Source organism: Mixophyes fleayi, chromosome 10, assembly GCF_038048845.1.
Source record: "Mixophyes fleayi isolate aMixFle1 chromosome 10, aMixFle1.hap1, whole genome shotgun sequence".
Taxonomy (NCBI): domain Eukaryota; kingdom Metazoa; phylum Chordata; class Amphibia; order Anura; family Limnodynastidae; genus Mixophyes; species Mixophyes fleayi.
The window spans coordinates 20,436,270-20,463,288 of NC_134411.1; the positions used below are offsets into that span (position 1 = coordinate 20,436,270).

At 40.7% G+C, this 27,019-nt stretch overlaps 1 protein-coding gene across 3 annotated transcripts in view; it reads left to right on the plus strand.

Moving 5' to 3' along the window:
* Positions 1 to 11,180: 11,180 nt before the first annotated feature.
* Positions 11,181 to 27,019, plus strand: part of METTL15 (methyltransferase 15, mitochondrial 12S rRNA N4-cytidine) — a 173,010-nt gene continuing 157,171 nt past the window's right edge. For 2 of the 3 annotated variants that reach the window (XM_075188016.1, XM_075188018.1), the window contains exon 1: positions 11,227 to 11,284. The gene's annotated coding sequence lies outside the window, so the exon portion shown is untranslated. Of the gene's footprint in view, positions 11,285 to 27,019 lie in introns of all 3 variants that reach the window. The other variant, XM_075188017.1, reaches the window with a different exon arrangement.

The following is a 27,019-nucleotide window of genomic DNA, read 5'->3' on the forward strand; positions in this document are numbered from 1 at the left end:
TAAGCAGATATTATGCTTTGGCCTGTGGTCAATAACAATAACATTTCCAAAAATAAAACATTTACATGTGATAAACACATTTAAAAAGCCCAGTAAGAGTAATATGCTAGCTCCAATTACTATCATTGATAACGTTATAAACTACCAGTGATAATTCCCAGCACCATCTAATATGCCAGCGATAATGGCAGGAAGATCTAGTATGCCAGTAATTATGTCCAGTCAGTGTCAGTTATACTCTAAAGAACCAACACCTCTAGAATGTAAGCTCTCACAGCCAGGGTCCTCTCTACCCAGGGAAGAACTGGCATAATTTACCCCGGGGGTGATACACGCCACACCAGCCTATTAGGGACATTTTAAAGGGAAAAAAAACTGCAGGTAGCCCAGTGAATCAGCCCAAAGTAGCCCACTATGGGACAGACACAGGGGGCAAATGCCCCCCTCCCCTGGCGCTGCCTATCCACTGTCTGCCTTCCTCACGTCCTTGTCATAATTTCTGTGTGAGTCTATCTTGTTTGTTTTGTCAAAGTCGTATAATTGGATGAACAAAAGTATATTGGTTTAATATTGTTTTGCCGTGCAATTGCGTTCCGTACGCCACGTAACACGTGGCGTGGTGCGATCGCACGGTAAAATACGCACGCACACACTCGCATTACAACATTTAGTTATTTATATAATTCATATTCATATTGGTTTCGTTACACTGTAATTTATGAGCAGATAATATTTGGTTTATTAGTAGTATATATATATATATATATATATATATATAATGATTATACGTACACTTCAGTGATATATATGGTTCAGGTTGTGGGAAAGGTGGCATGTCTGGTATCATACTGAAACCCTATTCATCAGCAGCTCTCCGGTGCAGTCGGCGAAGAGATCGCACATTGCATACTTTAGTTATTGATATTAGGGAATAAACCTTTTGTATGATGCTGGCTATGAAAGGAGCAGACCCCCTGGAGAGACGACCCCCACCTTTGGATTCCTTTGATTAAATCAGCCTATGACCTGTTTACCCTGGACCCACCCAACGTCTCGACCTATAGAAACAATCTACGTCATCTCTATTGTTCACTGTACTGTATATAATCATAGCTGCACACCCCCTGGCCCTCAGTCAACTCTGACACAGTATTCTAAACAGATATACTGTTCACTGGGTCCCGTGGTTTGCGCAGCGAGCGTATGCGATAGCATTGGTATGTATTTATCTTTTGGTATTGGCTGTACTGTACTGTATCATAATATAATAATGTATTGAATTGTTGACTATTTACATCTGCTAAAATAAATCACTTTGTGCTTTGGAAACACATACAATTGATTGGGCAATGCTTATTTGAAAACGATAAAATTACTTTAATAGTTTACTCACACACACGGAATGCTATTGCCTTGTGCAATTGTCTTCATGTATTTGCGATTATGCTTATAGTTTTTAATTCTGTCTTACCTGTATCACAATAGTCCGGTGCTATAGAATACTGTGGCACCCAATAAACAAATAATACTGATATTACCCAGCAAGACTTAATCGTCCCAAAATAATACCCAGGAATGCCCAACCAGGAAGATACAAATGTACCACGTTGGCTCAGTGGTTATCACTTCTGCATCACAGGGTCATGAGTTCAATTCCCAGCCATGGCCTTTTCTGTGAGGCGTTTGTATGTTCTCCCCGTGTTTGCGTGGGTTTCCTCCGGGTGCTCTGGTTTCCTTGCACACTTCAAAACCATACTAGTAGGTTAATTGGCTGCTATAAAAAAAATTGACGCTAGTCTCTATGTCTCTGTCTGTGTGTGTGTATGTTAGGAAGTTTAGACTGTATGCTCGAATAGGGCAGGGACTGATGTGAGCGAGTTCTCTGTACAGCGCTGCAGAATTAGTGGCGCTATAAAAATAGCTGATGATGATGGTATGCCAGTAGTATTACTCATTAGGAGCAGTAAAGCATGTATTACCCTAAACCTAAACACCTCCATAATTAAGATTCCCATTGGTGGCAACAATGCTCAGTAATTTCACCGTTAGTATTGTAATGCAGAATAGCATGACTATCAGTGATCAGTAAAAGTAATTTTCAGTAATATGCCCATTGTTATCATTAATGCCCAATAAGATGCCCATCAGTAAAACAAATGGCCATTAGATACCAAATAGGAGCAGAATACCCTGAAAGATTGCCATAGTTGCTAGTAATGCCCATTAGTTACTATTTAAAGTAATAAGCCCACAAGTAGCACTCACAGTATTCAGCTAACCCGCCAATGTTGTTTGCTTTTCTTCCACCCTCCTGAAGCAGACATCAGATTTCTCACTGTCACTTTTGAAGTGATGTGAGAGCATGTGCCATTGGCTTCTAACTGGTCACTGCAAGTGGCCAATTAGATGGTAGTAAATGCACTATCATGTTATGTCCAGTGTGATAATGAACAAGACATATTTGGTACTCAGTGGACCTGGGACTGTCACAGACGTCACAGGACTGTTCAAAGAAATTTGAGACAGTTGTTAGATATGCTCAAGTGTTACATGTGACCCAATATTTTCTCCTTTCTGGTACTCCCTATTTTTACTCTGATGTATTTCATACTAATCATCCTGGAAAGTTATTGTTTCCTAAGTATGTCCGCCTGTCCTCATTTATAAAAAGCCTAAACTTACAGATTAGTATTTTTAACCTCTACATAAATTACAGCACATTCTATACATGTACTGCATAGCAAACATGTATAACTAATATACACAGTAGAAGTTATTGTAAATCTATACACAAAACACACACTTCTGGGAAAAATTAAAGCATTTATCCATTCATCAAGGCAAAAATAAGGACAGTTTGAATGGAAAGAGGGACAGTAGGATTTGGACACACGAGAGTGACTGTTCCTCCAATGACCTCTAGGTAGGTATGCTGTCACAACTATGTGTTGCGTACCTGCTAGCTTTAGCACTACTTGGAGGAAGGTGCAGAATCTAACATGCCCCTGGTATTCACCAGGGACCCCCGCAAGGAGGTATGGACTCCACCACAGGAGACGCGCAGGTCGTGGTCCTTCCCCAAGTCGGATAGCGAGGAACGTGAGAATAATGGTCAGGCAAGCTGGGTCGTTAACAATGCTGGCGAACAAGGTACACAAGGTATATCCAGAAGAGTTGTGAGACAAGCTGGGTTGGTAACAGTCTGGTAATGCAGTACAAAAAGGAAATCCAAAAGAGTGGTCAAATGGTCCGCGTAGAAAGGGCACTGGAAGGCAGGATAGTCAAGGCAATGCAAAGGTACAGGAACGCTGGAGCAGGCAATGAGACCTGATACTCTGATACTGGAGGTCAGACTGGTGAGGCCTTATAAAGTCTGGGCAGGCAATGGGCAGAGAGGGGACGGCAACGCTGTCATCAGCCACCGCCGGAGATTCCAAGTAGCGTCCCCTTTCTAGGCAGGGGAGAAGATACTGGCAACTGTCCCGGCTAGACAGCGGGACGGCACTTGACATATGCTTTGTGCTCCATATTTTTGATATTATGAAGTTGCAAATGTAGCAATTGTTGGGTGTTCTCTGTCAGTACCAGCAATCTTAGACATCACTGGTCGGCCTCCAACACTAAGCAGGCCACTGATTGCTGGCCTTCCCTATTAGAATCCTTATCAGAACCCAGCTGGGCTCAGTCTCAGGGTAGAGATGATATAACACCTCTCTCAGGTGTTACCACTAACCTCCAGTACTGAGGACATATGTGGGGAGTCACCAATCAACCAGCCCACTATAAGAACCTGCACGCTATGCACTGTTTAAACAGTGCCATGCCTCGATGTACCTTTTTGCACGCTACGTGCTGTTCAGTGCCAACACATCCGTGTACCTTATTGCATACATCATGCTGTCCAACCAGCGCCAACACCTTCATGTACACACTACATGCTTCCCAAGCCTACAAACTCTGTGTACTCCGTTGCACATTACCAAACCCCCACACATCGTTTACTCAGCCGTACCCTCAGCATTTTGCCTACAGTGTCAAACACCTCAGTGTCCCTGATGGGACAACCTCTTTTTGTATCAGATCAATACATCTTCTGGTGTGTTTTTATGTAGATACAAAACTCCAAGTGCCACATTCTCTTACTAAAGTGCGAACCTGCAGGTTTTTTTGCCACTCCATTGCCATCACATTGTGGTTATACAACAATCATATTAAATTGCCAGATTCATTAAGCTACTCAGTGATTATGTACATCTCTGGGGCACTGCGGCCAAATGCCACAGAAATAAACTCGCCATCTTTTTAATTATTTTCTATAGTATTATAATTTTGTAATAAATATATTAAATGTTCATGAATACCCTCATAATGAGACTAAAATATAATCTATTGAGGAAGAAAGGGATCTAGGTGTCCCTATTTCAGGAGACTTAAAGGTAAGCAAACAATATGACAAAGTAACAACAAGTCTATTCAGTTGCTAGGTGTCATAATTTATTCTCCTTGTTTACAAGGGTTACCATCAGGGATAACGCTGCTATCGCCGGCAGTAAGATTGTCTTTGTATGGGGAAGGCTATTTAACAAGTATCTCTGCGGTACTTGTATCGCCATCTCAGGCATTGTTCCCACTTAACACCATTGTGTGGAGGGCTAACAGTCTGCTAACCCGGCCCTCTTTGTATTAGTCCCACCTTCAGTTGTTTTTGACTGGCCTACATGAGACCACTTTCAAAATTTATTCCAGGGCCATTTTAAGTTGCCAATCCACCTCTGCAAGTGCTCTAGTTTTTCACTTAAATGGATAACTCATACATGCCAACTCTCCCGGAAAGTCCGGGAGACTCCCGAAATGCGGGTCAGTCTCCCGGGCTCCCGGGCAAGCTGGCATTTCTCCCGCATCCCAATCTCACACCATCGCGTCATTTGACGCGATTCTCGGTGAATCACGCCATTTTGGAGGACGGGAGGGGGCGGGACGAGGCCAATCGCGTCATTTTGGCCCCGCCCCCCGTGACGCAAATTACGTTTTCGTGGGGGGTGGGGCCAAAATGATGCCATTGGCCTCGTCACACCAACCCCTCTCCTGCAAACAAGTTTCCGGGAGTCGGTAAGTATGGGATAACTTAGATTTAATTTTGTGGAATTGTATTATTTAAATGAACTGGCAAAGTTGCATGCAGGGATTTGTTCACTGTTTTTATGGATAGGGGCACCGACCTTTACCTTCTCACAAATGGACTGGAATTCTCCAGTTGTCCAGAGGAAATAGCAACCTTGGCACTATACTTTTAATGGGATGCATTTTGCACCTTTCAGTTGAACTTTTGCAGAAAATGTCATTTTTGGGTGTGCTTTGATCCAAGCAGTAAAAAAATATCAAACACATAAAAGTTCACACTGTATGTAGGTTTCACATGTTAATGCTGTTGGTGTCCCAACTTCCTTTTCAGTATTCCCTATTAATGGTCCCCTCTGCTACCATCCCTCAAGTCACCCCTTCTGTTTCTGCTACCCACTCGCCTTGCTTCCATGAATCTCCCAGTAGTCCTTACTCTCTCTTCCACTTGTGTTATGTTTTCTTCCACTTTTACCATCACAACGGACAGGTAAATAGTCTGCTCTGGATCCTCACAACTGTTGGAGTGTCACTTAAATTAATATTTCTAAACATAAAGGGACTTAACTCCCCTACAAAGCCTTCTATTCTTCATGCAGCCCATAAAAAAAACTAAATTTGATTTGGTATTCTTGCAGGAGATCCATTTTTCCCCATCCAATCTTACAGAGAAAACATTTTCACAGTCCTTTTAATGCCTCAGCCAAATCCAAGCATAGAGCTGTGGTAACAATGTTTCCTTCACAGCCCAATGAAACATTCACAGCACTTTAGGTGAAACAATGATTACCCTTGTCTGCTGTTATGCCCCCAATATGGATAACATCCCCTCCCTGGCATCTCTATTTCAACAGATTAATATGCATGCACTAGGCCACCTGATACTTGGAGACTCCCCAGTATATACAAATTGGACCCCCCCCCCCCCCCCATCAGCAAATTAATGAAATTGATAAAGAGATTTGCTGCCCTTGGTGGATAGCAGTGGTATCGATTTAATTTTACTAGAAAATCTCTCGACACTGCTCTAAAACAATTAGTGCTGATGCGCATCCATTCACCAGGACCAACCATTGCAGTATCTCTAATCCCACTTTCACATTGACCTTCAGAATGTCCGGGAGACTCCTGAATTCCGAGTTGGTCTCCCGGACTCCAGGAAGAGCAGGCAATTCTCCCGCATTCTGCCTCCGACGAGATTCACCACGAATTTGGTGAATTTTGTTGCTGGGGCGGGGCCAAAGCAGCACGATTCACCCTGCCCCACCCCCTTACAGCCATTATCCCCGGGTAGCTATCACTCTGTTGACACAGTAATATTTTCTTGGTAATTCATGACTATAGGAGCTGCAATAAGCAGTAATAGAAAACCAAGCCTATCGCTACTTTTTAATAAAAATACCTCTTTGTGTCTCTAGATCTGTCTGCTACTGGCAGGCATGGCTCTTTGAGTGGCAGCATCAGGAGACGGTATATAGTGCCTCATATCTCCGGTGCTGGGTTAAGTGAGGCTGTATTAAATTGGTGGGCATGGGGCTGTATTGTTTACTGTACATTTGCATAGTGAACTAAAATGTTAGCTTGAGATCTGTGCCTTAATTGAATAATCATTTCCAGCCCTATCCAGTGCTATGACTGTATGTCAAGCATACTTACCTACTTTCCCGGAATGTTCGGGAGACTCCAGAATTTCAGCGATTCCTTCTGAGTGCTCGGCAGAGTAGGCCACCCTTTCGGATCCCACTTCTATTTCTTGTGACGTGGGTTGGAGCAGAGCCTTAATGACACGATCCACGTAATCATGTCCGCCTCCGTTGTCCAAGGTCACGATTCACATCATTGTGCACCGGTGGCTGGCCTGATGTGAATCACACCACCTTGGTCCTGCCCCCCTATAGCACGATGACAAGATGTACACGCGTGATCAAGCACCCCACACTCGCCCCTTGGACTTCCCCTTCCCGGAGGTCCCAAGAAAGTAGCATGATGTCAAGTATTTTGTAACTTTTGCAATACACGGTGCAGCACAGTGGCCTAGTGGTTAGCACTTCTTTCCTCCGGGTGCTCCAGTTTCCTTCCACACTCCAAAAACATACCAGTAGGTTAATTGGCTGCTATCAATATTGACCCTAGTCTCTCCCTCTCTGTCTGTCTCCCTCTCTGTCTGTCTGTGTGAGTGTGTTTCTATATTAGGGAATTTAGACTGTAAGCTCCAATAGGGCAGGAAGTGATGTGAATGAGTTCTCTGTACAGCGCTGCGGAATTAGTGGCGCTATATAAATAAATCATGATGATGATGAATAGTAAAACATGAACTACTATAAGGAACATATGCCATAATAGACAGCAACCTACTACTATATACCACTATGACAGTACACAATAATGTATCTAGGTAAAATAGGTTTTAATTGTGTGAAAATGTAGTGTAAACTCATGATGCAATAGGGAATAATGGTATTGTGAAAAACAAATGTTAATTTCAAGTAAATGTAAATAGCAGGAATATAATATAGGTCTTTCACTGTATATACACAGTGCTTTAGTGCAGTACTGTCTGAACCCCCATTAATGTCCCAGCAGTCAATTAAATGTCCCCTGTCTCCTCTTGACAGCTCTCCCAAGCCCCATTTTCCCTCATTTTAAAACTAAAAATACGATAAAACCTAATTAAAAGCAACATGTGTAATCCGAATACACTAGGACCATTAGCTTGTGATTTAGTAGATAAACAAGCAAACACACATACTGTTTGAATTTGGAATAGGTGTAAAGTAGGATGCATAAAGTGTTTTGATCTAGACAACCTCCTCCAGGCGTGGGGCTGCATTTAAATTTCTTCTCCATAAATATATCACCTAAACCAGGCGTTTGGCAAAGGGATGGAGGAAACCTCACGAACACATCAATAATGTATGAAGGAGGGAGATGTATCTGTAAATAGATCTATTATTTGAAATCCCAGTGTCCACTGATATTAGTTGTTTTTTGACAAGTGTGATAGGGAAATCCAATTATTTCCCCTGTAGGCTGTGACATTGTTTTTAGTTTATATTAATGGTAAGGGATGAGGAGGAAAGAATGCGTGTATAGCAGGGCTATCCCCAAATATCACAATTCACAGATGCATTGAACCTGCTGAAAGGGCTGGTGTGTGGGCTGTTTCTGGCAGCGGCTGATGACATGCCTGCAGTAGAGATGCCTTTCACAGACAAATACCACCCTCATATCCCAGGGGAGGAACGGTGGGGGCCAAAACATTTCTTTTTAATGCAAATCTCTCCTCCTGAAGGTACTCATCAGGGATATCCTGAAAATGATTAATGGATGTGTACACAAGATCACACTTTTTTTTTCCAGACCTGTTTAACCTCTGCTCTGCCAAAAGCTATTGCAATCAATTAACATGTGCCCATCAAAACTACATATTAACTGGTCGCCAAAAGTAGGAATTTCTTAAATGTGTTAGAGGTCTGTAAATGTAGGAATATATTTGTGGATTTGTGCAAAACTATGGATAATAAGCAAATTAATATTTTTTTCTTATCTGCTACTTTTTTCCTATGCAATACAAATGAATAAAATATATTTATTCCAATTTAGCACCAGCTTAAACAAAATATAACATTTACTTGGGTAGACAAAGGAAATGAAAAGATATTCACAACAACTGACACGTTGCATACGTGTGAAAAGCAGTCTGGTCAAAATAGAAATAAAAGGATCAAACATACTTACTTCAATTCAGGTGAAGTATTGGTTTAATTCACAAGCAGGATGTGTTTCATCATCATCATCATCATCATCATTTATTTATATAGCGCCACTAATTCCGCAGCGCTGTACAGAGAGCTTATTCACATCAGTCCCTGCCCCATTGGAGCTTACAGTCTAAATTCCCTAATAAAGACACACACTCACACACAGACAGACAGACAGACAGGGAGACAGACAGATGGCACCTGCCTAGGGCAGCAAAGATCAGGTGGTAACGCAGAAATGTTTTTTACGTTAAAGAATAACTGCACTCAAAACTAAATTTTCTGCTGTGGGCGGCGCACAAGGGGGTATATTTACTAAACTGCGGGTTTGATGTTGCCTATAGCAACCAATCAGATTCTAGCTATAGCTATGGGCGGCGCACAAGGGGGTATATTTACTAAACTGCGGGTTTGATGTTGCCTATAGCAACCAATCAGATTCTAGCTATCATTTATTTAGTATATTAAACAAAATGACAGCTGGAATCTGATTGGTTGCTATAGGTAACATCTCCACTTTTTCATACCTGCAGTTTAGTGAATATATCCCAAGAAGATAATATATCAAACAAAAATTTTACTCACTGTGAATGTGCTGTTTAATGGATCCAACGGGATCTTCAAGGACTGTAACAGTTCCACGCCACTTCCCTACCCTATGAACTTTACATTCACAATGGATCATTTTCTCTGGAGACCCAAGCTGCTAACCTACAGAATTACTGAAGACCACACTACAAAATCTGAGTTTCTTGAAGATAGGCAGACTCTTGAGCAACAGGAAAACTTCAGATGCTGGTCCTTACCTTTTCCAGAGTCTATTTCTAGGACTGGGAATCCTAGGACTTCAGGGGGTATATTTACTAAACTGTGAGTTTGAAAAAAATGGAGATGTTGTTTATAGCAACCAATCAGATTCTAGCTCTCATTTTGTAGAATGTATTAAATAAATGATTACTAAAATCTGATTGGTTGCTATAGGCAACGTCTCTACTTTTTCAAACATGCCTTAAGAAGTAATTTTGTAACGTTCACAAAAGTGAATACATGACAGAAATGTCCTAGAGTCTCCCAAATTTCGGGTAGTTCTCCTGGATCACATCCACTTTCAAGTGAAGTGGGCGGGACTCGGGCCTCAACCACGCAATTCACTGTGAATCTGGTCATTTTGGATACTCCCCACGATGCTATGACACCATTGCAACATTTCACTGCAGGGGCGGAGCCAAAATGCAGCGGCCCCATGCTCCCCCCTCCATACTTGCTCCTTGACCTCCAATCCAGTTTCTTACAGTTGAAGGTATGGTGAGGTCTTGTTATCTACCTCACTGCAAGAAACTACCCTTTGTTATCAGCTATTCCAGTTTCAGAGTTGTGCACTGTTATTCAATAGGGCTCTTGACAAGAATTTTTATGTACAGTACATATCATCATCATCATTTATTTATATAGCGCCACTAATTCCGCAGCGCTGTTCAGAGAATTCATTCAAATCTGTCCCTGCCCCATTGGGGCTTTCAGTCTAAATTCCCTAACATACACACACAGACAGACAGACAGAGAGAGACTTGGGTCAATTTTGATAGCAGCCAATTAACCTACCAGTATGTTTTTGGAGTGTGGGAGGAAACCGGAGCACCCGGAGGAAACCCACACAAGCATGGAGAGAACATGCAAACTCCACACAGATAAGGTCATGGTCGGGAATTATGGAAATATGGTTCCCCCTTCATCAAAGTCTTATCTCAGCTATCTTGAGTTTTCTTAGGGCTCATACACAAGGACATTAAAATAAAGCATTTAACACGAATCAACAAAGTCTAGCACACTTCATCTGACCCGGAGGCTCTAAAAAATAATGTAATTGGATGGACCTATACACACACGTACACTTGTTGCATCAATTTTGACACTGCCTGCAGCATGCATAACCATCAAAACTAATTGGCCGCTACTTTATTACAGAAGTGGCAGAGCTCTGGGAAAAGGGACTGCATGGAGAAGCCCCTATGGCTCCCTCTGGAGGAAGGGCATGTTAGTGACATTTTATACATAGGTGGCAGTGTATAACTTTAAAGTCACAAAATAAATTATTTGCATTTCTCTCCTCAGAGCTCTTTTAACTTGTAGAAGTAATGCATTTATTTACAAGCTCTTCAGTATTTATACATAACAGACAGCTGTGTGCTTATCTCTGTGGTCTGCTACCATACCTCTAAAATAACTAGTAATCTTAGTTTGAGTTAATGATTTACTTGTCCTGACACCAAGCACCTTTCAGTCTCCCAGACGGAACTGTATTGCGGTGTGCTTGTTGTGTGGAGGCACTATTACAGTGAGCGCATGAAGCATCTACCAGGTACTTCCTGTCTCCAGCAGTGTCCTTAGACAGCGTCTGTGTGATAGTAAGTGGACATACTTGTTCTCTGTAGGATGCTCAGACACTAGTCTCTCCCATTATTGTTATGTATATATGAGAACTATTAGTCCAGGCCAATCATTTGATAGCAATCATCACAGTAACAATCAGATAAATGAGGAACAAGGATTTGTATGGCATTGAAGTTTGATTTGATAATGAAATGGAATCTATATTACAACTAAACATTTACACTTTTGTGTATGCTAGAGGACAGGTGTGTGTAACTTCTTTGAAAGTGTAACAAGAGTTAACCTCCCCCAACCTGTTTTGGAATAAAACAAGTTATCTGCTCACAATGCAGTGAGTTGCAGTAATTTATCTTTATATAATTCATTTAAACTGCTTATGTAATGCTTAGTACATGTATAGTATTGCATTTTGTATGTTTTATTTGCTATGCTCAGCCTGTGTGATATTTCAATATTAATCTAGTAAATAATCTAAAACAGTCAGAGGGCATAGGCAAGCAATGTGTTCCAAACATCACTGATTGTGATTGGCAGGGATTGCTCACTTAGGATAGGGAAACCAGTGGATCTCCTATTTGTTGTGGAATTTCAAGTCTCAACATCCCCTTCCTAAAAATCTAGGGTCTTGTAGTTCCAAACCAGAGTGCCACATCTTGCCTTTCTCTATGCTAGAGGATTTGGGGTATTTACTGTAGGTGAGACATGATTGCAAGGCAATGTTCGATATCTTATTTTTTCCTAAAGCATTGCACTTTTTCCAATTGCCAATGTATTTTGTTCCTTCATTTTCTCCTCTGAATTAATCTATGATGATGTGAGTTTTACAGCATGCTTTGACATATATGAAACTGAATTTTAATCTCATATAAAATGAATAAATATAAAAATACATCATGGGTTTAAAGCTTTATTTCATTGACATTATACTGTGGATGAACACTTTTTAATCCTAAATACATTTTGGTGTTAATATTGTTACATTTGTTTTTTTAAAATACATTTTGTTGATAAAATTGTTGCATTTGTTTGTAAACTTTTGCATAACCAAAGGAAACCACAGCACATAGATAATTTGAAACCTAAGAGTGGCTGTCAAATATGATTACACTTGCTTTAGAAGTGGTGGTGGGTAGGGAATACCTGACCAGAGCTTGGCGAGACACTGTCCAAACCTTTTATTTGTTCTAATAATTAGCAGATTACTTTGCTAAAATCTCTTGAGAGATGTATCCAATTACTCCCTGACAGATACGTAGTGACACATTTGCAAGGCATCTAAAGCTGCGTGCGCACCTATGCAAGTATCGTGCAGGTCATGCGATTCACAACCACTTTGTCAGATATTGCAAGTGTGTATGCTCCCACTATAATTTTTTAGCAGCCCAAAACACATCACATCTGTTGATTTGGCTTTATAAACCTCCTAAAAAATCACAATTAACGATGGAATGATGCCGGGCAAATGTGGAAGTGTGTACATACTCGCTACCAGCAGAGTAGGGAGATATTTGTACAGAGTCACAATCTTTTCATCAGCTGGTTATGAGAGATGAAAGTCACAGATCTGAAGGTAAATTGTGTAGGTGTGCATGAATCGGCATGCTCATCTGGACTTTCAATCGTTGGTAAAATCATTATAGATTTTGCACCTGAAGTAAGATTGGTGTGTACTCGGCTTAATACCAATAATAAGAAAGATCCCTTAATTTGGGACTGGATTGCCAACTGCAGTAAATTTACTGATAGTAGATAAAATAAATAACATTTTCAATTGCCAGTAGGGGGAAAAATAAGGGATCAGTCACACTTTGACATCCTCCTGATGCTGATATAACACATTGTTTTTTTATTGAACTGGGCAGATTATTATAACACTTTATAGAATAATTTCATCCAGAAGTGAAAGTTTAGTTTTGGCTGGGGTCCTTTAAGTAAAACCCCATCCTAAAAGATTATTACCCTTTCTAAATGTAATATAAAACATTTTTTTTATTGTAATCTTAAAGTTAACCTCGCCTCTTGGGCAGCTTCTGCATTTAAGGGCAGTCAAGGTACAACAGGTAACACAGTTCAAGTTGTATCTGACCACATTCAGAGGACTCATTGTAGCAGAGGTAAGTAAACTATGGCTTTCCATCTCTTGTGGAACTACAACTCTGCATATAGGCACTTGTAGCTCTGTAACAGCTAGAGAGTGACAGGTTGCCTAAGCCTGCAAAGTTTCTTATATAGTAATATAAAGAGCTATTTATAACACACTGGATCGAGTGTAAACAATTAACATTCTGCAATGCACGGTATATCTAAAATTGCCTCCCGTGTTGTTGTAATGTTTTTTTTTGTTTGTTTGTTTTTCTGTATGGCTACAATTTTCAAACAGGCTTTGTTTCTTTTTACTGCTTCAATAACAAACAGGAGGACACAGAAAGGGTTAACACATAACATGCTCTTCTTGCTTTTGGCTCTCACTCTGCCTTCTCCATGTTATATTTATTCCATTGTGGCAGTGAAGGGGTTCCCCCGAAGGCAGCAGCGGTTTTCTTCATTATCTTTATGAGACAGCGCTTCCCTTCTCCTGCATTGGAGGCTTTTTAAATTCAAAAACAGGCGTGGATGTCAGAAAGGAAAGTGATGCCTTTTTCTATTACGTTTATGTTGCACTCATATAACATCATACCTGTTAATGGGTTTAATTGTCTGAGTATATTATGCACTCCAAATGACCAAGCACATTATAGATGTCTTTGCCCCACATTTTTACCAACACTTTGACATTGCATAGAAATCATTATCCAGCATAGTTTGTTCCAGCATTTAGAGCTCCCAGATACAGAACTATAAAACACATTGCTGTTTCTTCACCCAGTGACTATGGACATGTGGCTCTGTTTGCAGTAAAAACACACCAAACAGTCACTATTTTTTCATGACAGTCCTGATTTTCAGGATGGAATGAAGACATGACGTACCAACTTGTTGTCATGACCTTGTGAAATTAAGATTTGGACAGATCTGGGGATGTTTTTTGGAGATTTAGGAGCAGCCAGTTTTGTCCCAATTTTTGGCTCTTGAATTTTGTGTAGTATGTTAATAGCACAGTGTTCATAAGCACTATGATGTGGAAATCCTATTTGTTTACAACAAATGTACTACAGAGAGCTGTCATTGATAGCATTTTTGATCTGATTCGGATAGGCCAGGTTTTTAGGGCACATTGTTTGGTGCCCCTGGAGACCAGTGTTTGTTCAGTGCTGAAATAAATAATTGAAGGCTGCCGGGTAGATTTATCACAGCTTCTACAAATGAAAAGTGCAGATGTTGTCCACATCAACCAATCAAATTCTAGCTATCATGTATCTAGTATATTCTAGAAATGATAGCTAGATTCTGATTTTATTTTGCTGCTTTCGGCAACACCTCCACTTTTCCTTTCAAGAAAGTTTGCATTTTCTACCCCTTCAAGTCTATAAGTAACCATCCCCTAGTTCAGTGTTGGCTAACCTGTGACACTCCAGGTGTTGTGAAAATACAAGTCCCAGCATACCCTTTCAGCAATAAGCTGCTATATATTGGCAAAGCATGCTGGGACTTGTAGTTTCACAACACCTGGAGTGTCACAGGTTAGCCAACACTGCCCTAGTTCATGCTCAGGGATTCTAGGTTCGCCCATAGTGATTTGTAGTATAAAAAGGGCTTAGTGCTGTTTGGTTCCTCTGATTATTTGCATCATGTACCTGTTTGGTAAGTCTGTTACAGTAAGCTTGTTAGTGGTGTTTAGACCAAGATGTTTTTCTAGGTGTGTATACTAAAGAAAAGTGAGCCAGCAGTGTGGAGAACTTCAAAACATGCCAAAACACAAAGTAATGAAACTGAATAATTGGTTTGCTGCAGTAAGTGGGAGTGAGAGGTGAAGCAGTACAGATGCTGTTTGCTAGCTTTGTTAATGAACGGAAGTTTGGTGTTTGAGCTATAAATTGAGATATGGGGGTGGCATATGCAGTATAGAGCACAGCAGCTAATAGTTCCCACTTTGCAGATGAATTTCCAAGCAAGTTAGGCTTAGCTGTCAATGGGTCTCTGTGCTGTTTTTCTGAGACGCAGCCCTCTCACTCTGCACACACATTTGCGAGAGCGAATTTAATTTCTTTTTCACTTGCATCTAAAACCTGTATTATATTTAATAAACAGCAGCAATATAAAATAATGACTAGAGTATCATGCATTCTGATCTGCCGAAAAACGTGAATAATTCATGTTTCATAGTACATTTTATATATAATTAAAAGGTGTGACTTTTGCTTTGCTGCTCGGTAGTGAATCATGCCAGCACCAGAAAATCCATTCTCTGTCTTATGAATTCATTAATTCATTTGTCTGCTCACTTCCTTGACGTACTGTTTGATGATGGTTAATTGGGAAGCTGATTAAAACGGCAACCAATATTGGAACTGTTTGAAAAGCAAGCCAAGTTTGTTTTGGTTTGCGAACATTTAAGTATAATATTTTCAAATTGTGCGTACCTTGTCTAGAATGTTGTCTTGTCAGAGACTTTGTGTCTGTTAGCATATGGAAGTTTCTTTATAAGTTGCAAAAGCGATGTATGGTTCTATGACTCATGTGCTGCACAGACTTCATATACACATGTTTATGAATTTATAACCAAGCAAAAATACATAATAGTAGACCATAATAAACTATAGAGTAGACGTGTCCAAACTCCGTCTTCAAGGGCTACCAAGAGGTCATGTTTTCAGAATTTCCACCTGTAGAATCAGGTGGGATAATTACTGACCCAGTCAAATAGATTAACTCACTTGTGCATGAGTAAAGACATCCTGAAAACATGACCTGTTGGTAGCCCTTGAGGACTGAGCTTGGACACCTCTGCTCTAGAAGACAAAATCTCACTTTAGGGCAACTTTCACAGCCCAGTTGAAGCCTACAATGTTTATTTTAACATAACACATCAAAGCTCTACATTTGTTAAATGACTTCAAAATAATTATTTCTTATACAATACAGGAGGTAAAATGAGGCTTTTTACTGGTTTGGCCAAATGTACATAACAGAGGGAAAGGAATTGTTTGTAGCCGATTTCTCGATAATAGCATAGAAACTGAATTCAATTTCTTTTAATTGGGATGCACCATTAAGGGGACTATTTTCTAATTCTTGTCCTTTTACTATTTGTCAAATGTAAATATTAAAGGCTGAATATGTAATAATAGTCTTGTTAAGGAACTTCACCTAGTCTCAGTGATGATGTTGGTAAGTTTAGCCTACAAAGCATTGGACATTAATTAACATTACTGTTTGAAAGGTGGAAGTGCGCTACCATCAGGATCATTGATCCTGATATCTGCTGTATTTTAATGTGCTTGTTATGGGGTCAATTTGTATTACACACAATGGCACTTCAACTGTTTTTTTTTTAACAACTTATTTGGAAATTAGGGCAGCACGGTGGCTCAGTGGTTAGCACTTCTGCCTTACAGCACTGGGGTCATGAGTTCAATTCCTGACCATGGCCTTATCTGTGTGGAGTTTGTATGTTCTCCCCGTGTTTGCTTGGGTTTCCTCCGGGTGCTCCGGTTTCCCCCCACACTCCAAAAACATACTGGTAGGTTAATTGGCTGCTATCAAATTGACCTTAGCCTGTGTCTCTGTGTGTGTGTTAAGGAATTTAGACTGTAAGCTCCAGTGGGACAGGGACTGATGTGAGTGAGCTCTCTGTACAGCGCTGCGGAATTAGTGGTGCTATATAAATAAATGGTGATGATGATGATGAAAATCATAATATTACAGCATTGATAATGACATATAAAATATCAAATTACCAATACTCGTAAAGTAACGTTGTTGCATAAACAACACCTAGAACAAGTAAGCGTTGAGGATCACAAAATTTACATCTGTCAGCTATCTAAAAAAAAACTAAAAGTAACAATTGTTGAAAAAGGGAAAAAGAGGCAAAAAAATAGATCTAATTAAAGTGACGGTGTGTCTTGCCACCGTGAAGGGAGAATGAAAGGATGGTGGGAAAAGAAAAGGGGGTGGTGGGGTAAGGAATATGTGAAGAAGGGAAGATGTATGTGAAAATAGGAGGCCCATGGTTCCCACACTGTAGTGAACAACTTACAACTATTATGGATAATGCTAGTCCTCTTCAATGGTTTTATAGGACTGAGCTCTAAGACACTTCATAGAGTTATGTTCAAAGTATGGTGGCCACATTGAAAGTGATATCAGAGGTCAAGGTTCATATGACCACTTACAATGAACAAGATCGAAGCTCACGCTGCGGCAGTTAAAACTTTCAACCATTTACTAAACTGTCCTTATAAGTTAGTTAAAATGCATTTTTTTTGGGCTATTGTTCAAAAATGCCAATTGTTGGAGAATGGCTTCCCCCATTACAAGCAGAAACCCAAAATAAAGCCTTTAGAGCAGTGGTGACTGGAGGCTATTTTTCAGGTGCCTCCCAATTGGGTCGTCTTCCCATAATCAGGCCACACAATATCTTTGCATCAGACTGTTAAATCAGGGTAGCAGCATGAATTGTTTGCACAGCCCAAGCGTTATGTCATCCTGTGGTTGGATAGTGAAGCTAGTGAGATGACATTCACTGAGCTCACCGAAACAGGAAATCACAAGGACTGCGCGTGACCCCCTTAAAAGGTCACTTATGGCCTCTGTGCCATCTGATGGCCACCACTATCTTAGGCTGGGTACACACTACAGGTTTTTCAGCCAGTTATCAGGCCAGACACTCACATTAGTGTGTATACTTGCACGATGAATGACAGTCGTTCCAAAGGCCCAATCATCGTCTTAGATTGTTCAGCAGAACTATAAATCTCGTTCCAACCACCTTCCGATCATGCAGTGTGTATGAAATCACGACCGATTACTCAACCAATTGGCAATAGTTCCTCAAACAGCGACTCCTTTCTGGGCGTGTGTATTTAAATTTCTAATGTTGTTACTACCGCTCCCACTTGGTGTGGTGCCAGAACGTTGGTCAAATGTGAATAATGTGTTTTTAATAGAGAAGCAATATGAGAAAATGAGTATTTCCTCTGGAACCACTCTTTGGTCCAACAGGTCCGATTCTTCCTCCTTCTTTCCCTCTGGGTCTGTGCTTGCAGTGTTCTTGCCATAGCAAGTAGCAAAAGACCACAAGCTTCTTGTTGTTCAAATGTGTACATTGACGATTTATTTTAATATAATGTGCAGTTGCGAACGAACGTATACTATACACTTAGATGCGTTGTAGAATGAATGGCGATGACGTATTTCCTTCTCCGGAATCTGAGTTTCTGGAATTTCTTGCCCACTGATGTTCAGCCCTTTATTTAAATTTCTTAGGCATATTGCTGCAGGGAAGCCATCTATCATTTCAGTGTATGTACGAAATAGAGAGTGATTTATGAATGGGGATGCAGAGTGTGAGATGGTGAAGGTTGAGGCAGAGTATGAGATGGTGAAGGGTGACGCAGAGTGTGAGATGGTGAAGGTTGAGGCAGAGTGTGAGATGGTGAAGGTTGAGGCAGAGTGTGAGATGGTGAAGGTTGAGGCAGAGTGTGAGATGGTGAAGGTTGAGGCAGAGTGTGAGATGGTGAAGGTTGAGGCAGAGTGTGAGATGGTGAAGGTTGAGGCAGAGTGTGAGATGGTGAAGGTTGAGGCAGAGTGTGAGATGGTGAGGCAGAGTGTGAGATGGTGAGGCAGAGTGTGAGATGGTGAGGCAGAGTGTGAGATGGTGAGGCAGAGTGTGAGATGGTGAAGGGTGAGGCAGAGTGTGAGATGGTGAAGGGTGAGGCAGAGTGTGAGATGGTGAAGGGTGAGGCAGAGTGTGAGATGGTGAAGGTTGAGGCAGAGTGTGAGATGGTGAAGGTTGAGGCAGAGTGTGAGATGGTGAAGGTTGAGGCAGAGTGTGAGATGGTGAGGCAGAGTGTGAGATGGTGAAGGGTGAGGCAGAGTGTGAGATGGTGAAGGGTGAGGCAGAGTGTGAGATGGTGAAGGGGGTGCCTTGAAACATTATGGAGACCCTAAGGGTGCCTCAAACTGAGAAAGTTTGGGAACCACTGCTCTAGCAGCTCATAAACTGGAAAAAAACATTTGTGCTTATGCAGACTGTTTGGATATATATCCTTGGCTTGAGTTGCCACTAGTGCTGCCATCTGGTGACTCCATTGTGTTTCACTTCTGCCTCCCTTTAGCCCATTTGAACTGTTCTCTCCAGCCATCTGGTGGCCACAGTTGGAATTGCATTCTTCTTCTCTACTTTGGATCAAGTCTAGTGCTGCTTGCTCCTACTCTTGGGCTGTGCCTATACTATCATCACTCTTTTATCTTCATTACCACCATTGGATAACTGGTGTTGCTACGGCTGCAGCAATGCTGGAAAAATATGCCCACTCTTCCTCTGTCAATAATGCCAATGAATCTACTCAGTCTACTGCGACTGCTACTGAACTATCAGCTCAAATACTGGATCACTGTCCTTCTTGCACTTTTGCATCACTACATTGGAAGACACGAATGATGAACAGGATTGGAAAGTTTCAGTCTGATCTGTCTCTTATCCATCAGGATTTACAGAAGCTGAGGGAGCGGGCTGGTGAGGCTTAACGTCACATATCTTCTCTTGAGGATGCTACCGTTCCCATGTAATTTCAGAGTTGGCAGTGCAAGTCCAGATGTGCAAGCAAAAGATGTCCGATTTTTAGTGTCGGCTTCAAATGAGCAACTTGAGATTTGTGGGCCTGCCTGAGCATACTGAGTGCTCAAATCCTGAATCTTTCTTGGAAAATGAGCTTGTACAGGACCTCGGAAAGAAGCTTTAACTCCCCACTTTCCTGTAGAAAGGCACATCGTCTCCAATATCAAACGGGAGCTCCAGCTCTCACGTTTCTTGCCAAGTTGTTGCCATGCAGTTTTCACGCCACTACCACTTAACACGTGATTTCCTGTAGAGACCTAACTCTTACTTCTTACAGATTGTCTCCCCTAATATCAGATGTAGTTTACCTAGCTAGAGGGATATCCGATCATTCCCCAGTGATGGTCACTTAGACATTGCTGCGGATAAGAGGATAAAATTCTGGAAATTAAATCCAGTGTGGCTGAATTCCATGGATGCGGGTTCAGATTTAATTTATATGTGGCAGGGTTATTATAGTGACAGCAGCCAGTATAATCAGCATGTTTTCTGGGAAGCCTTTAAAGTGTTTCTCTGGGGGCACACTCATTAAATATGTGCGAAAATTAAGTCATTTAACAAATGGCAAGAGGCCGAACTGCAGGAACCTGGAGTGTATATATATTTCCTCGCGCACTAGAAAGGATAGGCTTACATGGCTTCACACCCTGGTTGGACCATTTGTTCGATAAGTCCAGACTCCAGTTCATATTCTCTCAACCTATACGGTAATCTGAGGTGGACTTGGGAGTTATATGGCCTCTCTGACCTGGTGTGATTTGGTCAGTAGAACCATTCCAGCTACCCTTGATAACCATAATGTTAAACACTTTATGGGCGACCATATAGCTAAGACTTTCCTACACAGGGGTGCCCATTGTCCCTGTATTATTCGCACTGGTCATAGAGTCGTTGGCGTGTGAAAGACTAAATTGGAGGACTCCTGTAATACCACAGTAACCCAGGCAATGGAGGCCTGTTGGCTTCAAGTACATGCTCAGTACAACTTCAGTTATGGGTCTTTCCTCTGTGGAAGATGCAGGTCTTTCTGGACTAATTACGGTTTGTTCGAAATGCCGATTCTACAGCAACCGAGTATGCAAACGCGTTGTTGCAACCCAATTGTGGATGTGATGCTGACAGATTAGTGAGGCCAAGCAGAATGGGAGCACCGGGCGCCATGCTCAGGAAAGCCACTTCATACAGCCTTCAGTAGACTGCTATTTTTGGCGGATGCAAAACACTCTCTTCTTGACACTGAAAACGTTTTCTGACTTTTTTCTGGACTAAGAATTAATTGGGATAAATCCAGTCTATTCCCACTCAGCAGTATCCTCCCCGTCACTGATCATTCTCTGCATTGGACTATACGTTTTAAATACCTGAGAGTCATGGGGGTAAATGTATTATGCCACGGTTTTTGCATGTCTCTGATAGTCGGCAACTTTGAAGGGCAAATTTAAAACGGCAATGTCTTTAAAAGCAAATCTTGCCTTTAAAGACATTGCCGATTCAAATTTGGACTGCAAAGTTGTAGAATATCGACGACTTGCAAAAACCGCGGCACAATACATTTACCCTTGGATCTCTAATCTACTCACTGACTTCATTACACTTAAGATTGATCCTATTACAGACTTTTTTAAGACGAAGATGAAGTCATGTTTGTGGAGGAGATTAATCTCTTTAAAATGATTGTCCATCGTAAATACCTTATTTTATATTTTGAAACATTCCTTTATTTATGTCCCTGATGGTGTTTCAGACTTTTGAAAAATACGTCTCTTCCTTTATCTGTTTGGATAAATGGGTCAAAATTAAAATAAGCACATTATGCAGGTCTAAAACGTCTGGAGGACAGGCCCGTCTTAATCTCAAAGTCTACTATCTCTCTGCACAGCTGTCTCACTTACTTGAGTGGCTGAGGGATTCTCATGATAGTGCTTTGGCCAGGTTCCTCTTCTTCTCGGTAAACGGCGGAAAAAATCTGTCCCAAAAAATTTTCAGGTGGTTGCAGTCTGCAAGGCTGCTTGTGATATCTTAGTTGGTTTGCGCTATGATCCTGATACGCCTCTATGAAATAACATTGGATTCCTTGAACTGATGAAATTGAGTCACCACAATATCTGGCCACAATTTGGTGTGCTTGCTTAGCTATTTCTATTCTAATAGGGTTACTGAAGTCCTTTTGAACTTCTGAAACAGGAATTTGGGCTTGCCAATGTAGTTTTCTACCGGTATTTGCCATTGAGACATGCCATCCATTCTCAGTTTCGTGGTTCCCCACTACTGATTTCTGTCTTTTACTTGTTGTTATTATCATTTATTTATTTACAAGGCACCACAGATTCAGTAGCACCAGATACATAAGCAAGTAACAAATAGATGAGGTAATACATATAAGCAGCATAGATGAGTGTGACTAATATTAAAGGGACTCACACAGAGTACAGCAAAAAACGTGACAGGACTAACGAGGGAGTTGAACAGTAGACAGACATGGGACAATAGGTAGAGAGGACCCTGCCCGCGAGAGCTTGCATTCTATAAGGAAGAGTGGTGAGAGACAGTAGGACTAACTGGCAAAAGATGGAGATGACAGGCGAAGGAAGAGGAAGTGATGGATAGAATGGTCAGGAGGTAGTAGGATAGGTGAGCTTGGAAAGGCGAGTTCTGAGTGAGCGTTTGAAGGACTGAAGGTTGGGGGAGAGTGCAGTGAGACAGGGCAGGGAGTTCCAAAGATTAGGAACAGCATGGCAGAAGTCTTGGACTCTATTGCTATCTGTGGTAATAACCATTTAATATCTGTTTTGTATTCTACCCGTAATTTCCACCTAGCTTTGGTTCCAGATGGGAGGATGACTTGGGTCTGCTTTCTGATGAGGAGTTTAATCTGTTCCTAAAAAGCATGAAAGATGCCACCTTGTGCCTTTTGTTCTGACAGATATATTTATATATACTCCATAGGCTATATCATACTGGGTAGTAGAATTAATTCAAATTGCCGTAGACTCTCTTGATTTTTAGAAATGGCTGGCACTTGTGAATGACACCATGAATCATGGGTGCTACATGTATACTAGTAGGAATGCGATGCATAAATACCACAAACTTTAGTTCCGATGGTATAATTCAAGTATAGAGTATGTTCCAGCGGTTAATTGTTGACGTCTACTACCAACCCGCAATGTCTTTTTGAATTTGCTTGGTGGGTTCTTGGGATGCCTAGTCAAGCGTGCAATGTGACCTAATTTGCCTTGGTCTATGTTGTTCATGTATACTGAGTGATGAACTTTGCTGCTCATCACTTTTAATTGTTTCTTTATTTGATGTTATATGGAATTTTAGACATACCTATATTTCTAGACCTGTTTTCTTCTCTGTCGTTATTGTACTAGTTTATCCCTTACTACATACACTGGATACCTAGTTGGCTTATCTAGGTAGCTTCAGTTATGTTAGGAATGTTGTTTTGATGTATGCTTTATCTCCAAAACACTCAATAAAAATTACTTGATTTAAAAAAAAAAAAAAAAATATATGTTTAGGTTTAGGTAGAGTTACCCTTTATTGTCAACTGGTTTACATCCTAATTTCAGTACTTTTTCAAAGGTCGAATAAGCCTAAAATGCAAATTACCTTACAAAACTTCCATAAATATATGTTTATATAAAATTCAGGATCGTATTACAACTGAAGATATTTGAGATAAGTTAATTGTGTGGGGAAATAATTTTCTTATGTATAGCTCACTTCCCTTGATAGTCCCACTTCAGATAGCCTCTGTATGTTTGAGATGAGGAATACAAAGCAGATTTTTGCACTTGGCTACATAGTAAATGCAATAACTCAGTTTCTTACAAGGCAGGAACATCCTCCCATATGTATTTGTTAAAGTTTTATTAGCCGTTCTATATGAAAGAACTTGTATTAATATCTGAAGTTCTGTACGAGTATAAAAAAGATCACAGTATAAAAATATGTATCTGCAGAATGTTCTTTTACATAAGAGCAACTTGTATTGTAGATATTCTAATTTTTTTTTTTTTTGTTTAATCCGTCTTTATTGAGGAATGGAAAAACATAAAACAATATAAATTAGTACATTATTAAGTAAATAGATAAAAAACAATCCTCAAAGTTTCCTTTATATGAAAAATAAGAGCAAAAGAAAACCAAGTAGAGGGTTGGTGATAAAAAGGGGTGGGGGGGAGTTGTGTCATATTTAGCCAACGGAACCAAATTGATAAAGAGTATCAAGAGTGATCAATTCCATTCATCACTCTTGACTTGACATGGAAATATCATCTATGGTCATATAGAGGTCTATCCTGTTAAGCCACTTCTGCTGACTCGGGGGAGTAGAAGACCTCCAGTGTATTGGGATCACAGCTTTTGCAGCATTGTGTAATTGTCTAAGCAATGCTTTTTTATATTGAGGGATTGAAATGTTTGGGAGATTAAATAACCAAAATCTGGTCCCCTCTGGCACTTGGCCTCCCGTAATCTCCATTGCGTAATCTCTAACCCTTAGCCAGACGGGAACTGGGATAGGGCCATTCACCATATGTGCTGTGGAGACCCCACTCCCGATCCACACCTACAGCAGGAGCCAGAGACACCAGGATGCATTTTGCATAGTTGAGATGGACACCTGTACCAACTGGAGAGGTCCTTGAACTGCGTCTCTATTACAGAAAGACTAGGGAAGCTGGCCAGGGTAAATCTGGATATTTTTGCCCAGATTTGTTTTTTTCTTGACCTTCCCAAGATCTTGTATAACTTGGTGAGGAATTTTATAGGTTAACAGTTAGAATGCTGTAGATGTTGTTTGTATGTTTGGGTTCTTTGGATAATGCAGCACAGGTCCTCAATGCTAGCCAGGCTCCTTCCAACCCTTGCAAGAATGGTCTTTTCTATGTAGATAATGTCTAGTTTGTAGCTATAGCCAGAATTCAGAAGGAGGGATTCCCAGTTTCTCCTGTAAAGCTGAAAAGGTGCATACACTTCCACTTTGCACCAGCCACCACTCTGTCAGACCATAACTTGAAAGCCCCTTTTTGTAATCCTGGTGGAAAGTCTGGGTTAAAAGTCAGGAGAGTAAGAGGAGAGAGACAAGAAAATATCAATTTTAAAGTCCTTAATTTAGCCCAGTAGTGGAGAGTGAGACCAATTGTGTGATGAGATACGTAGGGTAGTTTAGAAAGCCTTGGGGGGACTTTGGACGGAACCCCCAAACCATGTCCCTCTATGGCAACCCACTTTTTAGAGTCTGTGGTTCTCGTCCACACCAATATTCTATTAACAATGCCTAGTAGTATTTAGAAAATAGAGGGAGTTGAAGACCCCCTTTTGATTTCTTTCTATGGAGAACGTCTTGTTGGACTCTGGGGGATTTTCCTGCCCATGCAAATTCACGGACTAGTGTGACAGAAAGGACCGCCTATGCCACCCTGTCTGTTGCTGCTGGGAACCGGCTGGACTTACTTTGCCACCGTTCCTTTTCAGTATCCTAAACACATCCTGCCACCGCAGTAGGAGGGGCTTACAAATGCTGCCACCACTGAACTCCTTTACCAGCAAAGATTAAACAAAAGAATTTCTTTCCCTGGTCTCAGAAATAAAGATCTCTCTTTTACCAACATACCCACAATATCAAAAATAAGTACATTTGCAATTATATAAATAAGGGCCCTGGGCTATTTCCTTTAAATAAATTTATTTCATAAGTTATTTATAAGTGATTCAGTCACAACTAGTTTTTGGAGATCCGTGAAATATTAATAAGAAGTGTTACATGGAGATGTAATTTTTTGGGCAAAGTATTCATCTTAATGTTAATTCTCCCTAGTCAGGAGAGATCCCGGAGTCACCATTTCCTAAATTCTGTGTAAAACTTTGTAGTTAGTGGGATAAAATTTGCCTTGAACAAATTTGACATATGCTATTGTTATTGATACCCCTAGGTATTTAATGGGACTGACGCGTCAGGTAAAGGAATATTAGATCCCCGCAAAATTAATTGGCGGGATTGTAGAGCCACAAGTTGTGCATAAGTTGCATATTTCTCAAAAATTCTTAAATTCTAAATTCAAATTAGAGAAAGAGATCATTGGGTTGGTTATAATTACCAAAAGGTGATCTGCAAATAATTTGTAGTATGTCTCGCTTACACTTCAGGGTTGTTTCTAATAGACTTTGCCAAGGCCTCCGTGCAAAGTACAAAAATCAAAGTGGAAAGGGGGCATCCTTGCCGTGTCCATTTTTATTTTAATACAAAATGTGTCGGAAATGGAACCATTAACTTTGATCTTGTCATGGGATCTCTATAAAGGGAAATAATGTGTAGCACATAGCTTTGTATTTGTCACATCTGGGCCTACTCTCTGTCTGTCACCAATGACCAAGGTAGTGTGCTCTTTATAGCAGACCCTTTTTCCTTAATGCTATCTGTGCTTACCAGTTTCTCCAAGAGCATTAATAACAAGTGTTTATAGCATCCTGGGGGCTCTTCTGTTTCCTTCCATAAAGTTTGGGCTCCTTGAGCTTCTTACCATAATCAGCCACTACACCATTAGGCGAGACTCTGTCTAGCAAGGTAGTTTACCCTCCAATGCTCTGTCCTATTATTGTTCTTTCTGTTCTTGAGAACTTTCCATCTCCTTTCTCTCTCCTCTTCCCCTCCTCATTCTCCTCACTGTCCCTCCTGACCTTTCCCTTTTACGCCCCCTTCTCTCTTTCTTTCTTATCTGATAAGTGTTAAGAAGTGCATCGCTGTTTACACAAGACTACTTGTCCTTTGTTTGTTTATTACCATTTTTGGCTTTTTTTTTTTTAATTCTCTTGCAATGTCTCCAGTAAACATTTACAAAAAACAGGTGTTTATTTTTCTGGACTATAACTCTTCCAGTGGACCAAATGTTGCAAGGGTCGGTTCGTCAATGAAAGCCAGAATCCAAGATTTCCAGAATTTCATATTCTGGGTGTCCCTTTTCTAAATTTGTAGTGGTCTTGAGTCTTTTGCTGAAAGACGAGTATTCATTGGCTA